Source organism: Sinohyriopsis cumingii, unplaced genomic scaffold, assembly GCF_028554795.1.
Source record: "Sinohyriopsis cumingii isolate HCF-2022 unplaced genomic scaffold, ASM2855479v2 utg000229l, whole genome shotgun sequence".
Classification (NCBI taxonomy): domain Eukaryota; kingdom Metazoa; phylum Mollusca; class Bivalvia; order Unionida; family Unionidae; genus Sinohyriopsis; species Sinohyriopsis cumingii.
The window spans coordinates 4030771-4037417 of NW_028315879.1; positions in this window are offsets into that span (position 1 = coordinate 4030771).

The window sequence follows — 6647 nt, forward strand, 5'->3', positions numbered from 1 at the left end:
ATAATGAGTATACGATTGTCAGAAGAGGAGCTTAAGTATCTTGCTGGTGTGTACACATGGGCGAGGTCGGACAGGTATGTTGGACTGGAGTCAGACAGTGAAAAGTGGCACAGAGAGCAAATTTTGTGTTTGATTCTGGATCGAATGGACAGTCAGTGTAGGGTACAGAACAGCGGGGAGGTGGTACTATAATTATGATCCGAGCAGCTGTGTTTTGAACTTTTTGAAGTTTCTGGAACAGATATTGAGATGAACCAGAAAAAATTGAGTTACAATAGTCCAGTCTTGAAAGTACTAATGAACACACAAGTGGTTTTGTGGCATCAACTGAAAGCTATTTGCGATTTGAGCTGATGCGTCTCAGCTCAAAATATGTAGCCTTGCATATGTCCATGACATGTTGGTGTAATGTGAGAGTACTGTCCAGAGTAAGACCTAGGTTTCGTACTGACTGTGTGAATTTAATGTTGGTGTTGCTGATATTTATTGTTTGAGGTAAAGGATGTGAATGAGAAAGTCTTTGTGTTGTGATCAGAATGGCCTAAGTTTTATCATCATTCATCTGCAGCTTGTTACATGTCATCCATGATTTCACATCAGAAATGCACCTCTCTACACCTTGGATGGTAGCATTAACTTCAGTTGGGTGGCTAGATTTGTATATTTGGGTGTCATCAGCGTACAATTGGTGAGACACTGGATGCTGATCTATGACACTTGAGAGCGAGTGAGTGTACAGAATGAAGAGAACAGGTCCATGAACAGACCCTTGTGGAACACCACAACATAGATCAACTGGGCTGGAGCGTATTCCATTTGCAGATACAATTTGTGTCCTGTTGACCAAGTTGCACTTGAACCACAGTAAGGCTGTATCATGAATGCCAAATACATACTGGAGAGGTGAAGTAATATATCATGGTCTATTGTGTCAAATGCTGCAGACAAATCAAGGAGGGTGAGGACTATAATCTTTCCGCTATCCAACACAGAGAGAATGTCATTAGCTACTTTCAGAAGAGTAGTTTCAGTACTGTGGCAAGGGCGATATGCAGATTGTACATTGCTAAAATGAATGTTTGAATTCAGATGAGATGCAAGCTGGGATAGAACAAACTTTTCTAAGATTTTTGATATGAATGAGAGATTAGAAACTGGGCGGTAGTTCTTTAAATCATTATGGTCTAGTGATGGTTCCTTGAGCAGAGGCGTTACAATGGCAGTTTTGAAAAATGATGGGAATTTCCCGGATGAAAGAGAGGTATTAATAACATCGGTTAGTGAAGGCAATACTGGATCTAAGCACTCAGGCAGCAGTGATATTGGAATTGGATCAAGTTCACATGATTTTGGTGCACTCTTCATCAGGATTGTACTTACGAAATCCATAGAGACAGGTTCAAATGCTGCTAATGGTTGCCGCTCAAATTCTGTATCCCTACTGTATGGTGACGACGAGTCAGTTGAAATTGTCGTGTCAAGCTTATCTCTAATGGTTTGTACTTTGTCACGGAAGTAATTTGCAAACATGTCCTGAAGGTCGACAGGACAGAAGGTAGTTGGAAGACGTGAAGATTTGTTCCTTGACATTAGCTTGTTAGTAATCTCGAAGAGCTCCTTGCAGCTGGAACTTTCCATGATGTTAGTAGTGTAGTGGGCTGATTTCGCTACATGGACTATATTTGTGACATTCTTCTTAGCGGCTTCATAGATTTGCTTATGAATAGCGAGTCTGGTGGAAAGCAAAAGCCTCTCAGCTTTACGGCGGTCTCTTTTAGCGGTGAGAGGCTAGTCCCTAACACTGCTATAAAACGGAGAACACTTTTGAATTGAGCGCAGGCAGTTATCGAGTTGTTCTGCTGTAGGAGGTAAGCAAGTTGTTAGGTTTGCTTGGATGTCGTGCATTAGTTTGGTTATATTTATCATACGGAGGTTTCTCTTAGTAGCAGATAAAGGTGGAGAGTTAGGGACTGATACGTCAAGATGGCATATAATGCAGAGGTGATCTGATGCAAGGTCATGGGATACCAGGGATGACCGTAGAATGTTATCATCAGGTCTATGAAGAATCCAGTCTAAAATGTGACCATGTTTATGGGTTGGTTAACAGACTGTTTGAGGTTGAAATCATTAATGGAATCTAGGAGTTTTGATGTGTTTGGGTTACCGGGACAGTCAAAGTGAAAGTTGAAACCTCCAAGAATAATCAGGTTGCCACCTATCGAATTTCCATGGTCCAGGAGATTCGGAAACTGCTCCAAAAGGATAGATTCAGCCAGCTTGTTTTTTCTACCAGGAGGATGGCGGTATAGGCAGAAAAAATGGACTGACCTTTGCTCCAGTGTGAGTGTGGTTTGGACTAGTTCAAACGATGTGTGGTCGAAATTGAATGTTGCGGTGTGGTTAAGACGTTTGATCATCGAGTTCTTTGTGATGACAGCAATTCCACCTCCGCGAGAGTTACGGGGGAACGACTTGATGGAGTAACCAGTGGGTGTTAGATCCGCACACTTGGGATCATCTCCTGATGTCTTTAGCCATGTTTCTTTCTGGAAAATACGTCAATATTCTGGTCGTTGATAAAATTAACTATTTTTGTGCGCTTTTCCGGTGGTCCTACTGACTGGGCATTGAATAATGCAATACGCAGAGGTATCTCTTGGATAGTTGACACAAAGGTTGACGAATTAATAGGGATTTGAATTAGGCTATCTAAATTAAAGGTCGATTTTTTAAAAATTGTTGAGCAGAAATAAGGGAGATAACTGGACCTCTTCTTCCTGTTCTACGCCGGCAAGCTTTGAAACAACGTTTCTTTTTTCGCTTCTGTTTACATTTAGGTAATGATGAATGTAGTCCCAGTTCGTTTAGTCTAGAGCACAATGTAGTGTGGGGAGCCAAGGAGTGATCATATAAAGCATAAACGGGTTGACTGGCGAGTATCATGCGATGGCGGTTTGTTCAAAAACAGTGGATCAAGACAGCTGCGAAAAAGTCAAATTGTTCTCATTTCCAAAACAAGGAGATGAAGAAACACATACGAATTGAACAGCGAATACATAATGAACACAATAACGTAGACGAAAACAGGCAACAAACACAAATTTCACGAAAACGGCACTAAAAAACGGAACAGCTGCTTCAAGCCGGTTAAGCGATAATGGTCATCTTGTTATTCTCACTATGAAAACAAAGTTATATGGACAGCGTTCTTCTGCATACCAGGACCCAGCAACGTGGAATGAATAATTCAACGTGGAATAATTCAGTCATTTTAGTTGTGTTGTCCTTTTCCTCTCAACTCCATTATTATTAATCCCCTGAATAAGCCTTGCGAATTTACCACAAGTATTGATGATGACAGGACTGATAGACAGCGTGGCAGCGTTCAATAAAACGGAGAAAGACGTTGTTTTTTGTTTTTTGGGGGTTTTTTTTGTCGTCCAGCACTGACGCGCGACCGCTGTGTGGTCAGGAAACGTTTGTGTAAATAACCAACAACTTCATGTGACGGTGTAAACCAGTGCTAGTCAAAATATAACTGAGTTCCAGGTGTTGCTGTCGAATTCAATTTGACCATGCCAGTTTCCCATGTGTGGGGATCATCGATAAAAGTTCGTCCCTCACGAAGAAGCATCAGAAACTCTTTATTGATTCTGTCATTGCGCGTAGATAAAAACTGATCAACACCGACTCCACGAAAAGAAGACCACGACCCATTGGTATTTCGCAAGTCATCCCTAATAGTTGAAGATCGTTTCGTTTTTTCTCGACCTCAAAATGTGGAAGGCCCGCTGGCAACCGTCTTTTTCAGGACTCATCCCAAATAAGGTCTCGATGGCCATTAATGCAGCCGCTCTTGTGCATTTGCGCAACCTCTGACATTGACAACTTGAGTGTTGCCAGCCTTGAGCTTATCAAGCTGTGTTTGGGGTAATAACCCGGGGACATGTCCAGTTAGGTTTGCCAGAGAAAGTTTCAATGTGACACGACACTCATTTGATTTTACGACTTTTTTTTCGCAAGCTGGTTTCGGTAGTGACCAAACTTAATTTAATGATATTATTTATAACTGAGCTGTTCAATTATAACTTTGAAAAAACCCAACTGTTCTGAGCACTCCATCAGGAAATATTTATCGGAGAGAATCACTTCAATACGTCTGTAATTAACACCTCACACATTTACGAGTGGAAGTATGTGCACGTCAGTAGTTAAGTGGGCCACTTTACCGTCAAGGGGAATTAGCATTACAAGACCCCTTGGGCAACTCTAGGGACAATGGAAATTTAACATGGAGAAAAATCGTGGGTCAGATTAGCGTCAAGGGAAATTTAACATGGAGAAAAATCGTGGGTCACTCTAGCGACAAGGGGAATTTAACATGGAACTATAGTGTGGGTCTGTCTAGCGACAAGGGGAAATTAACATGGGAATAGAGTTTGGGTTTGTCTAGGGACAAGGGGAATTGAATATGGGATTTTTTTTTAAATTTAAATTTAAATTTAAATTTAAAAAAAGGGGTAGGCAATGGAAAGGCTATCTCTTTTCGAGAAATATGGCTGGCCCTGAAAAGGGCCTTTGGGTTTATGTTAATATTAATATTAACATAGATGGCATCTGTCACATCTTCTTCTTCTTCTTCTTAAACTCCTTCTAACTGCCGGTCCATACACAAGTACCCTCTTGAGACATCCTTGTCTTTCTATGTAAACTCTCCTCATCCATTGACTAGTATCTGTCCTATCAACAACAGTCCACTTGGACCTGACATACATGAGCATGTCCGTCCTAAACATCATGGAAGACACAAGGGTGGATGACTCAACTGTGGTCCACATCTTGAAGCGACGAGAATAGGTGAATCAATGCAGTGAGCTGCGCTTATTTATAGGTACAGGAAGGATTGAAACGGATTGAATTCATTCACCAATCCGAACACGCGTTGCAAAATTCAGTCAGCTCGCATCCAATCCGAAGAGAGCAGTCTGTGACGTCACGTGGTCTATATAGATTCGTTAGCGCTTGTGTGCAGTCAATCTATGCGACAGTGATTCAACATGACGGAAACTCAGAAAACGATCCATTGGGGTGCACCAGCAGGGGAGACTGCCCAAGGGAACCGGACTTACTTTCAGAAGAGGTACATTGGGATTTTGTGGATTTTCTTACCTCGCAAGAATTTGTTCCGGAACCTTCGTTACCTTCTTCATTACCGCAAGTGGAGAATTTTAGACAGAGACAGAAAGAAGAATTGGAGAAATTTATGCAACGACAAAAGAAAGCGGAACAAGCTTTTCTCCTACAGCAACAGCAACAGCAACAAGAAGAGGTAAGAAAAAAACAACAGCAACAACAGCAAGAAGAAGTAGCAGCAAAGAAACAAGAGGGTGAAAATCAAACGGCTACGGTACTGTTGGACATTTTAGCGGAGTTAAGAAGTCTGAAACAAATGTATCAGACTTCTTTATCACGACCGAAGAGAATACGACCTTCCCGAGCTAAACACGCTAACCCTTTGACTAAGCCTATCGTACCACCCTTAGTGATTTCAACCCAATCATCAGAAGTAGGCCTTGGCCGTGGCAAAGGCTTAAGGCAGTTAAAGTTGATTGGTTAAACTCACCCCTACACCAAAATAAAAAGGCCCTTTTCAGGGCCACCCACATTTCTCGAAAAGAAATACAATTTCAATTTGCCAATAACTCAAAAATAAACCCCACCCATTTTACCCTTATAGTACGTGTCTGTGTATGAGTGCTTGAGTGTAGCTTCTTATTTTAAAATCAAAACTCAAAGACACTTACCTTATATCATTCATGTATTCTTTTATCCATTTTTTACAATCCAATTCACAATTCACCACAGAACACTTTAAAAAGTTCGTACACTTCTTCTTTCTCATTATTTAGTCTCTCTGTTTTTTGAATTTCTTCACCGTTTTTTCCTCATTTTCTTCCCTTCTTCTTTTCTTCTCCTGTTTCTTTGTCTCTTTTAAATAGAATTGTCTTCTTTCTTCCTCTTCTTCCTCTGAAGAATCCCTCTCTTCTTTCGAAGAATCCCTCTCTTCTTCCGAAGAATCCTTCTTTTCTTCTGACTCCTCTTGTTTCTTTTTTGGGCAATCTGGAGACCAATGTCCTTTTTCTTTACAATAATAACAGGTATCTTGACTTTTGTCTTTTTTAGCCCCTGTTTTTTTTTCTTTTTTGACGGTCTGGACACTCTGAAGACCAATGCCCTTTCTTCTGACAGATATAGCAAGTATCTTGACTTTTATCTCGAAAGGAAGGAGAGTAGTCCGTTGGCTGGTCTGAAGAGAATTTTCTAATGACCCCTCGCAAAGCTCTGACGAAACGTTCCATCTGGGTAGTCTCTTCCATCGTTGTGCTCAGCTTGAGAGTGAAATGAATAGTGAAAGGACAAGACACACACCCTTTTTATATACGCTGGTTTGCCAAGACTATAAATTAGTCTATGGTGTTTAAACTTGAGTCATTTGACGTTTTGCACTCAAGATGAAACGATCCTATTCATTCGAGAAGAAAGAAGAAGAAGAAGAAAGTAAGAGGCAGAAACGTGATCTATCGCCTCGTACCAGGGCTGAAATCTTGGCACAAATTCATGCCAGTGATTTTGAAGAGGACATG